The sequence below is a fragment of the Cricetulus griseus genome, chromosome 2 (genome assembly GCF_003668045.3).
Source record: "Cricetulus griseus strain 17A/GY chromosome 2, alternate assembly CriGri-PICRH-1.0, whole genome shotgun sequence".
NCBI classification, from domain to species: domain Eukaryota; kingdom Metazoa; phylum Chordata; class Mammalia; order Rodentia; family Cricetidae; genus Cricetulus; species Cricetulus griseus.
Window position 1 is genome coordinate 337,337,191 of NC_048595.1, and position 10,111 is coordinate 337,347,301.

The 10,111-nt window shown below is 43.5% G+C and overlaps 1 long non-coding RNA gene across 1 annotated transcript; it reads right to left on the bottom strand.

The window, feature by feature from the left end:
• Positions 1–3,104: 3,104 nt before the first annotated feature.
• On the bottom strand, positions 3,105–6,417 carry LOC113831092. The gene is made up of 3 exons (XR_003482482.2): positions 5,326–6,417; positions 3,900–3,993; positions 3,105–3,678 (listed from the first exon to the last, which is right to left on the bottom strand). It is a non-coding gene; the product is annotated as an uncharacterized LOC113831092 (long non-coding RNA).
• Positions 6,418–10,111: the final 3,694 nt, after the last annotated feature.

Here is a 10,111-nt window from a genome sequence, read left to right on the forward strand (position 1 = left end):
ACGATAGGAAAGGAACGCGGGCGCCACGGAATTTCGGTGGTGCAAACGCCATCTTCCAGGCGGCCGCGGTTGTATGTCTCGGACACTTGCCTGGCCAAAACGTGCCTTTGCCGATGTCAGTCGGTACTGAATCTGCTAACCAAAGAAATCCGATGAATTTTCAGCGTTTATAAACAACGAAGAGCCGAGCGTATAGGACGCGAAATCGAAACGAAACTGCGGCGTTCTGACCGCATCTGTGGCACACTCGTTTCTTGCAGTGTTTCGATCACGTTATGGTGATCGTGGTTGGTGATTTGTGTCATATCCCACGACAGCCTGTCTGACAGAGCTGGATTCCAGCCGCAAAAATCAAAGCACCGGGTCAGAAAAACAAGAAAGTGGATAGAATTTGCGATCGGAGTGCACCCCTTAACTTCTGTCAGCGAAACGGAAGTCGGCTGGGAGGTGGAATAGTGGACAGGTGCCTGTTACGGGGTGGCAAAACCGCTAAAGCTGCTGCGGTGCCCAGGGAATCACCACTTAGCTCAGCTCTGGCGCCACAGCGACCTCTGCAGTGAAGAAGAGTTCGTCTGCAGACTGGAGGTGGAGCTGATTACTGTGTCAGAAGGCTTCTTGTTGGGACTTCTTCATTGGCCTCTTTGCAAGCGAGAAGGGCGGTAGCCAAGTCGCGACTTGAAAAAGGATAGCGAGAGGGAGTAAGCCATCGTAGACAGTGCAGTACTCGAGCCCTGGACAGAGCTCTCTCCTAAACTGTAGGCTCAACAAAAGGAACACTGTTGCAACTGAGATTTGATTGTGCAACACCGGCGCACCGGGAGTGGAGGGGGGTTTGGGGGGAGTGGGAGGGGCGTAAGACACGTACTTGCCTAGAGGATTATAGAGTGAATAACCCATATTCTATAGGAAAGAACGAAGGTTCCGAGCGAACCATTTAATTGTGTTCATAAATTTACATAGAATTTTGAAATAGATGTAACTGATTTTTTTAAAGGCTATCAAATAATCCGACAATATGGCAGTTGGCATCAACAGATGTAGACCATGGCATAATGACCTAGAGCAGCTTGTTGAATACATTTGAAAATATAGTCATACCAGAAAAATCACTACTGTTCTGATTAATGCAAATATGTCATGATTTCAAGATGATGGTGTCTACTTTGGGGAATTATATTATGACAGACAGTTCAATTTACAGTCTCAACCACTAGTTATTACATTTAATATATGTGTTCAACAATAACTCCTGCAGGTGAGCACTGTGAAATATTAAAGAATGTTGGCATCATTATAGTTTACCATAGCAAGACTTTGGAAAGAAGAATCAAGTTTCATAAATCGATCATGTAGTAGAAATCTAGTAGAATCATTTCATGTAGGGTAAATATTAAATGAAATAGTTCTTTTTTTCTTTTACTGTATGTAGGGTAAGCATAGAATGAAGTATTGTTTTCCTTAAACTCTTAGATGTTGGAATCATTGTGGGAAAACAGTGATTGTTTTCTGTGATTTATAGAGTTGTTTTTCTGAAGTTTTGCAGCCTTTGCATGACTTTAGTCACAAGACAATCCTACCATACCAGGAACAGCTTGCATGATTGGGTTCTGCAAATAGTACACAATACCGGCTAACTTTGTAGGGGGAAAGGTATTTTCCTTCAGAAAACATATAGTTTAGATTAGGGGCATTGTTATGAGGAACTTGTTTTACCCAAAGAAACCAACCTTTGTGTAGCAATCAACAAATAGGCTTCTGAAAGGCTGTTGAAAGTTCAGTTCCTCAAAACCGTCCCTTCCTGCTACTGCAGAGTCTGAAGTACCTCTTAGGGTGACTCTGTTTCTTTGATTATGCCGATAATATGGAACACAACAAGATCAGACCCTGTGGAATTATTATAGTGCATTGAGTGTGTGACATGCTAAAAGCATGCTTTGACTGCACTTGGCATCACATCCCTTTAATTCCAATTACTTTGGAGAAGGGTGGAGGTGGGTGGAGAGATCTCCAGCAGCCCATGCAGCATAGCAAGCCGGCATTTCAAGAAAAAGCTCAGAGAGAAAAATGGTGGATGTATTGGGGTTGATAGAGAGAAGTGGGCAGCTGGGGCATGGGGTGGATCTAATTAAAACATGTTATTTGCATGTATGAAAAGTTTTTAAAATAAATAAGACAGGACAAGGAGTCTTTAGACAGGCTTGGTGGCATAAGGCTTTACTTTTTTTTTAATTTTCATGGTTGCTGGGAATTGAACTCAGGACCTCTGGAAGAGCAGTCAGCAGCCAATGCTCCTAACCTCTGAGCCATCTCTCCAGCCCCCAAGCCTTTAATTTCAGCACTTGGGAGGCAGAGGTATGCATATTTGCTGTGGAATAATCCTCTTGTACACTGTAAAGATTTGGCACCCAAATTGGTTTAATAGAACACTGATTGTCCAATAGCCAGGCAGCCAAACTAAGGATGATAGGAAGGAAAATGGGGGAAGTCATGAGTCACCAGCCAGATGCAGAGGGATCAGGAGTTGAACATGCCATGCTAATAAAGGTAATTCCATGTAAATAAGGAATATGGGTTAACTTAAAATGTAAGAGCTAGTTAGTAATAAGCCTGAGCTATTGGCCTGTAGGACATTAAGGCCTACAAGGCCAAGGCAGAGAGAGATGAGCCAACTTGGAGTCTACCTGGTGCTGTCTGAGGGTCTAGCAACAGTCACCGTCAGAGGTCCTGATTATGCCTAGCCAATGAGGGTCAACCATGCAATGCCAGCAGATAGGAATGCTGGGGTGCTGGGAGGGAATATAAAATCCATCCCCCCCATGCTAAATAATGAGTCTGCTGTTTCTTTTCATCTGACTCTGGTGTTCATTGACACCACACCTTCTCACCCTGTCCCCTGAGGGAACTGTTAGGACCCAGCTATATAGGCAAGCATTTATAATTAATTTAAGCCTCTGAGAGGAAATTGGGGAGCAGCTACTGGAACAAAGAGTGGGCAGTTGGTACAAAAAGCAATATTTATACAGATCTGCGGGTATCTGGCCAGCCACTGCTCTACTTAATGAGACCCTATTCTAAACAAACAAACAAACAAACAAACAAACAAACAAACATAACAGCCTGCATTTTAATGGTATAATAGAAGAAGACAGAATTCAAAGATTATTGTGGGCTTAAGCATGTTTTTTAAGTTGAATAAAACAAGTTAATGAATGCATATCAATAAAAATGCCACTAATTTAGACAAAGGCCACTATTCTAGTTTTATAACTATGATTTTGACTTTGGGGATTTTTTTTCAGCAATAACTCTGAATTAGTGCATTTGTGAAAGCAGAGATAGCAAGGAGTTTTATTCAGTAAAGGTACCTGCAGCCAATTCTGAAGACCTAGGTTTGGAAATCACCCTCTGACTTCTACACTCTGGCTATGGCACTTGCTTTCCCATACAAATATACTAAATGCATAAATAAAGCCAGGTGTGGTGGCTCACCCTTTAACCATGTGGATCTCTCAGAGTTCTAGACAAGCCTTGGCTAAGTAGTGAGAGTGAGACAGACAGGGCTATATAGAGACTCTGCCTCAAAAATCCAAAGGAAACAATAAAAAGAAAGGATTAAATCCCATTAGGACAGTTGTCTTCAAATTCTTCATGTCAAAAGGGCCAACTTCTTATTTGTGTCTGTAAGAAAAAGAAAAAAGCACAATGAAAATTCTGTTTTTTTGTTTGTTTTACTTTGGCACATAAGCACATGAAGCCAGAGAAAAATCATTGCTTTGAATCTGTGTTGCTAGACTCTGACACCCTGACTAAAAAAATAAAATAAACAAGTGATAGAACAGCAAAAGTTTTTGGGTAGACGATCCCAGATGAAAGCAGTTACTGTAGGGGCAAGGCAGTACCTTGGAGCAGGAACAAACATCTCTCTCTCTTGAGGATCAGTTTCTCTCTTGATGATAGGGACTGACTTTTTCAGATCATCTTGCAGAAGCAAACCTGAGACAATGAGCAAGGAAACCACACCTTGATTACAACTGTTCAACTATGAGACTCTGTCTCAAACACACACACACACAAAAAAAAAAGAAAGAAAGAAAGAAAGAAAAAAAGTTAGGTGTATTTCTGAAATAAAATTAATAGAAATTAATCTTACAAAAGATTTTAATGAACATTACTTAGACTTATTTTGATTAACATGAAGCATTTTTATGCCTTTTATTTTTATGTTAGCGATGAATTTTACACAGTGTAATAAATTATAACTAATAATTTTCCCCCTTAGAACTTGCCTTGGAATGAGATCTTTATCAAGATCTATGCATCCTTAGTCAGTTGGTGGGACAAACTTTAAAGGCAGATCTCTGAGTTCCAGGAACTGAAATCCTAAAGTAATTAGAAAGTTTTATTTTCCCCTCTTTGAGATGTCAAAGAGTCTGGTGATCCAAAAGACAAAACTTTAATGAAATTTGTCATGAGGACTTAAGGAAATTCAATTTTCTTTTTCTAAAAGATGCATTTGGGAGATGTTAGAATTAATATATCATTTTCTCCTTCCCTTTCCTCCCTTCAAACCTTCGCAAATATCCTCTTTGCTCCTTTGCTAATTTATGTGCTCTCTTCTTTGTTGTTACAAACAAAAACACTCTCTCTCTCTCTATCTCTCTCTCTCTACACACACACACACACACACACACACACACACACACACACCTAAGTGCAAGCTGTTTAGTCCGTATAATGGCACTGTATGTATGCTTTCCGAATAATCCATATACTGTTTCTTGTATGTGCATTGTCAAAACTGAGCACTTGGCATTTGATAAGCAATTGCTGTACCAAGACTTAAGCGATAGCTCTAAGCTACAACTCCCAATCCTAAGGCTCAGAGATCTTTGCTGAAGACAGGCTGGAAGGTTTAGGGGCAAGAGGGACAGGACATTTGCTGTGGGATTGAGTCTCCTAGGACTGTCAGAAGCTCCCCATAAAGACTCACCAGCAGGATGGCTTAAACAAGAGCCAAACAAGGACAACAATAGACATTCTGACATGCTTGTGGGGAACCCCAGGTGGCCTCAACCCTACAGAAAGAGCTACAGGCAACTAAAGAGTGGTGAGAGCCTAGACATGCTTTCTTTTTCTGTTTTTAGGAGTTAAACAGCAGAGGGGGAAATGTCTTTCCTAACTCACTGTGGCCAAAGCTTTTGCTCTTCAACTACAATGAAAGTAAGCCGAATTTTCTGGGCTGTCATGTGCATCTGAAAACAAGAAGAACCGAAGAAAGGAAATGACCTAGGACATTAGTTTTACTTCTTCTGGATCAGAACCCACCATTTGGGCTCTCTGTTAACAATCCGGGAAAAGCTGTATTAGTATTGCCCTTCTAGTGGTATCCATCAGTCTTTTATTTGTAGTCTTCCTGGTGGTGGAGGGGCCGGGTCTGATGAATTGGTTAACTTGTTTGGCTTAAAAAGTTCGTTTGCCGGACGGAACTCTGAACAAAATCGGTAAATGAAAGAAATCGGAGGAGTTTTCGAATATGCCTGGCAGAGCCTGATTCAGGGGGTAAATAAAACCACCATGGAACAAAATCCTGTTTGCGGTTTGAAATCACCGTTGAATTTCAGTCCAGGGCTGCTGAGATATGAACATATCTTGGCTCGCTAGGAGAACGAATTGCGGAGGTTTGCCGAAAGCGGGCGGGGAAAACCAAAAGTGCCGGCTACAAATCGCTTGGAGGTGAAGGGCTGGGCAGCGTCCCCTGAAGTGAAGAAGAGGCCCGAAGAAGAGGCCGGCCTGCAGCTCTGCTGTAGATCTGCTTCTAGAAGGATTTAGGCTTCTAGCTAGGACCTCTTCTTTGGCCCCGTCTCCTTCTGTGCTCATCCACGAGCTTGAACAAGCAGATAGGCCGATTAACCATAAACTTTCCCAGGAATGCGGGGCTGTACTATCCCCGGAGGGGCCAGTGAGCTGCTGTCAGGCAGGCATTGGCAAATGCACGGGAGGCCATAGCTACATACACTTGCCTGACTGAAAACGTGCGACCGCAGTCAGAGCGATCTCCACAAACGAAAGAAATCGAAAGAACTTTCAGCGTTTAGAAACGAGGGCGAGCTGAGCATAGCGGACGCGAAACAAACTGAAACCGCGCATTCCGGACCGGTCTTGTGCACACTGGCACCGAGGGGTCAGCCTTTTCTTGCAGCATTTGCTCACATCGTCCTGGCAGAGCCTATTATGGCCGCAAAACGAAAGGACCGAAGCAGAAAATCACGGAAACGGATGGAAATTGCGGACGGATTGCAGCCCACCGCCTACTGACAGCAGATCAGAAGTCGGCTCCACGGACGACTCACGGAACTTGGGGATCACGGATTACAGATCCGGAAAACTGCAGCATAGGACGGCTAAAATGGGATGAATGCTGGCCATCCCTGTGATGAAGAAGCCTCCATCTTACAGCTCCCAAGCCGAGAAGGGCACCTGAGACCAAGGTGTTTTGACTTAACCAATGGACTTCCTCATTGGCTCCTGCTCTGCCCACCGACCAGTAGGGAAAGGAGGGAGGGTTTAGTAATTGCACACCTGCAGACGACTTCAAGGCTGGTTCAAACCTTGAGTTTGGGCCTAAGAGATCGTCAGGGTACATTGTCGTGGTTGTCTCCTGGAGTTGTATTCCACACGGAGGAGGTCCTTGTGTGTCGTTCAGTAAAAGGACCAGTTGCAAGCCAGGTGTTTAGACGTGAAGCCGACCTAGGCACTCGTTTGGTGATCTGTACAGGGCACGAACTTGAATGTGTAGGCGCGTCTTTAGCAGCTGAGTTTGACTGAGTGTTTGTGCCAACACCAAACTAGAGGGAAATACCAGAGTCCAGCTCAGCCTCACTCTGAGGTGCCCAAGAAAGTGGGCAGGTTTATCTGTCTGAGAGAAGTGGAATGGGTGGCATCCTTCTCAGGCTGAGATTCAGAAAGCCTCAGTCTCAAAGGAAAATACAGCTGCTGGCACCAGGAAAGAAACTGTGGGCCAAAGGTCCTGGTTAAAACCTGGAGAAACCGAGGGTCTAGCTGAGGACAGTAGTGGTGTCCTGCTGCTAGGTGCTCTAGGCTGTTCTAGTCAACTCCAGAATGTTCCATAGCCAAATACTGAGGTTGTCTTGGACTTGTGAAGACTATGAATGGGGTGGGATTGGGTGTTGGCTTGAGGGTGGGGTTCTACCTGAGCAAAAGAGAAAGCAAGAAAAATGATGAATGTCTGCTATGATGAATGACTGATTCTTGGACGTAGCAAGCCCCATCTAGTCCGCATAAAGTTATCTCAACTACCACCAGAGCCCCCAAATCAGTTCCTTCTACCTCTGTAGTGCCAGAGCCGGGATTCCTGCACCAGTATAGGCAAAGCGTAAAGTAAACCCGTATTCTGGTTTCCAGACATGAGGCAGGACAGCCGGAAACTAAAGCAATCAAACGAAATTTCGGTGCTGGGAAGATTCGGAGAGCTGAGAGCGTGCAAAAACAGATGGAAACCGCTACAGTAGCCCCACTGAGGGTTTGCACTACGTCCTTTTGCAGCATGCCCACTTGAGCCAGAGCCTGGCCGGCAGCAGAAGAAAAGCACGAAGGAACCAAATCACGTGCAGGCTTTCACATCACTGCGGGTTTCTAATGGAGGTAGAGGTCAGCCCATGGGAACTTAGCTCCAATGGCAAATCAAGGCAACTGGTGGAATGAGATGGGTTGGCCTCAAAGCTCTGGGTAACTTCGAAAGGACTAATGATCCAGATTCGCTGCTGTGTCCACTATGATCACAAGGTCTCCAGCCACAGCTGGGAGGCAGAGCTACTCAGAACCGGAACCCTTCTGGCTTCTGGTTCGGACTGTTCCTTGCACTCTGGCTCTTCCTATGGCATCTCACCAGGGACAGCTAACAGAGGACCTAGGATGCAAGTAGGGAAACCAGGGTTCTTGAGGAACAAAGGGAGTTGTGTGTGTGCTCTGCTACTGCTCTAGAAGGGGCCTGGCTTGTGCTCTGCCCAGGAAGGGCTTCTTAGAAGACACTGGGTGTACAGCTTAAAGGTCCTGCTGCAACTGAATGCTGGGTCTTGCAAGCTGTGTAAGATGTGAGACAATGTCCAGTGGATGTCATCTGGTATGCTACAGGAGGTTGATGTCCCCAAGGAGACAGTAGCTGTGTGACAGGAACTCTGTTGCTCTCAGCGGCTGGAATCTCGAAGGATACAGCCAACATCGCTTTGATTCCCTGCACTGTGTAATTTCAGACAACCAGAAGCACAAGGAAACAGCCATGTTGCAACTGAAACCTGGTGCAAACATTTTCTGCGATGGAGAACTGGATAGTCAGCGGCTTTCTGACAGTGGAATTGGACTTGCTGGAACCTACTATGGCATGCCTTCATCTCTTGAGAAGGACCAGTAGCTTGTTTCTACTTAAAACCTAGTGTGTAAACTGGGCTGGGCATGGTGGGGCACACCTTGATCTCTGCACTCAGAAGCCTGAGGCAGATCTCTGAGTTTGAGGCCAGCTTGGTCTACAGAGAGATTTTTAAGACAGCCAGGGTACTGCTGCCCTGAGACTCAGCCTCCAGCAGAGCAGGGCTGGAAGGGAAGACTTTTTTTTTTTTTTTATCTGAGAGGGTAAGTGAAAAGACTCACACACTCTTGATGCTTTTCTTCTTTTTCTTTATTTTTCTTCTATATTCTGCTCTTTATTTTTTCCTCTACAGCTCATGTGTTCCACAAAATCCTCAGGCTATATAAAAAATTACCATGTGGTTACATTCTTTTTTTTCAAAAGAATGAGTATAATGAATACAGGAAAATAGCACGTTTTTAATTTCCCTTACATGACTGAATATTTTATGTATTACAGGTGAAAAACAAGTTGTCCCAAGAACCCACATATATTCATGTCCAAGCAACCTTTTTATAGATGAACAGAGTGCAAACAAGCAGGGTACTTCTCTCAGACACTTCTTTTACTGGCTGGCTGCATATTGCACTTACAAAGAAAGGACCGATCAGTTTATTACTTTTGAAAGGTAATCTATAAGGGATCTTGAAAGACTCACAAACAGAAAATGTATAAATCCTCACAGAGTATATCCAGTCATCAACAGTTTTTCATACCAGGGAGCTGAGAGTAGACATAGGCACACAGAATTAATCATTGACTTTGATCTCCAACAAATCTGAGCAATAAAGGTACATAAGGTAGTAATAATTGGGCTGCCTTGTTTTTGATCCCTGACCTTAATGAGCCCATGAGCAGCTAAGTGTCCTTGTGAACTTGAATTGTTTTGTAAGACTTTTTCATTTCAAAGCTCTTTGACAAAAACATCTTAGTCTAACCTCAAGTCATTTTCAAAGCTTTGTTTCAGCTATGATGCATTCCAAAATCTGTGAACAGGTCTCCTAACATCAAGATTAAAAGAATGTAAATAATCTGGACTATTGGGACTTGATTGTTTTTGTTAATCATTAATATAAGCCACAGTCTATACAGATCCTCAAACTCTTGTGTTCTAGCCCTGTGATGCTTCCCTGTTTTATCAGAGGCAGCAGCAACATTTTATTCTACCTTTACGTATATTAATTTTTCCACTTAACTAATATCCATCATAATTTCTTACTATATTTATTAAAAACCCTCAACCATCAAAATTCTTTCTAAACTAACACTACTATTATATAAAATCACTGCTTCAGTAAACAGTACGGTTTAGGAGGAAATCATCTTCATAATAATCCACAGGTAAAAATTGCCAGTAGAATGGGATATTTCTTTTCTTTTCCCCAAGACAGGCTTTCAATGTATAACAGCCCTAGGTGTTCTGGAACTAGTTCAAGGCTGGCCTCCAACTCACAGTGATCCACCTGCATTTGCCTCCTGAGTACTGGGGTTAAAAAGGTGTGCACCACCATTGCCCAGAGACAATGGGATATTTCAAAGAGATGGTGTCTCGTGCATTTAATCTCATCGATCAGGAGGTAGAGAAGGTTTATTTTTGTGAGTTTGAGGCCAGGATGGTCTACAAAGTGAGTTCATGAACAGCCTGTGTCTGTGATGGCTATTCTTGGTTGGCAAGTTGAGAGATATGTA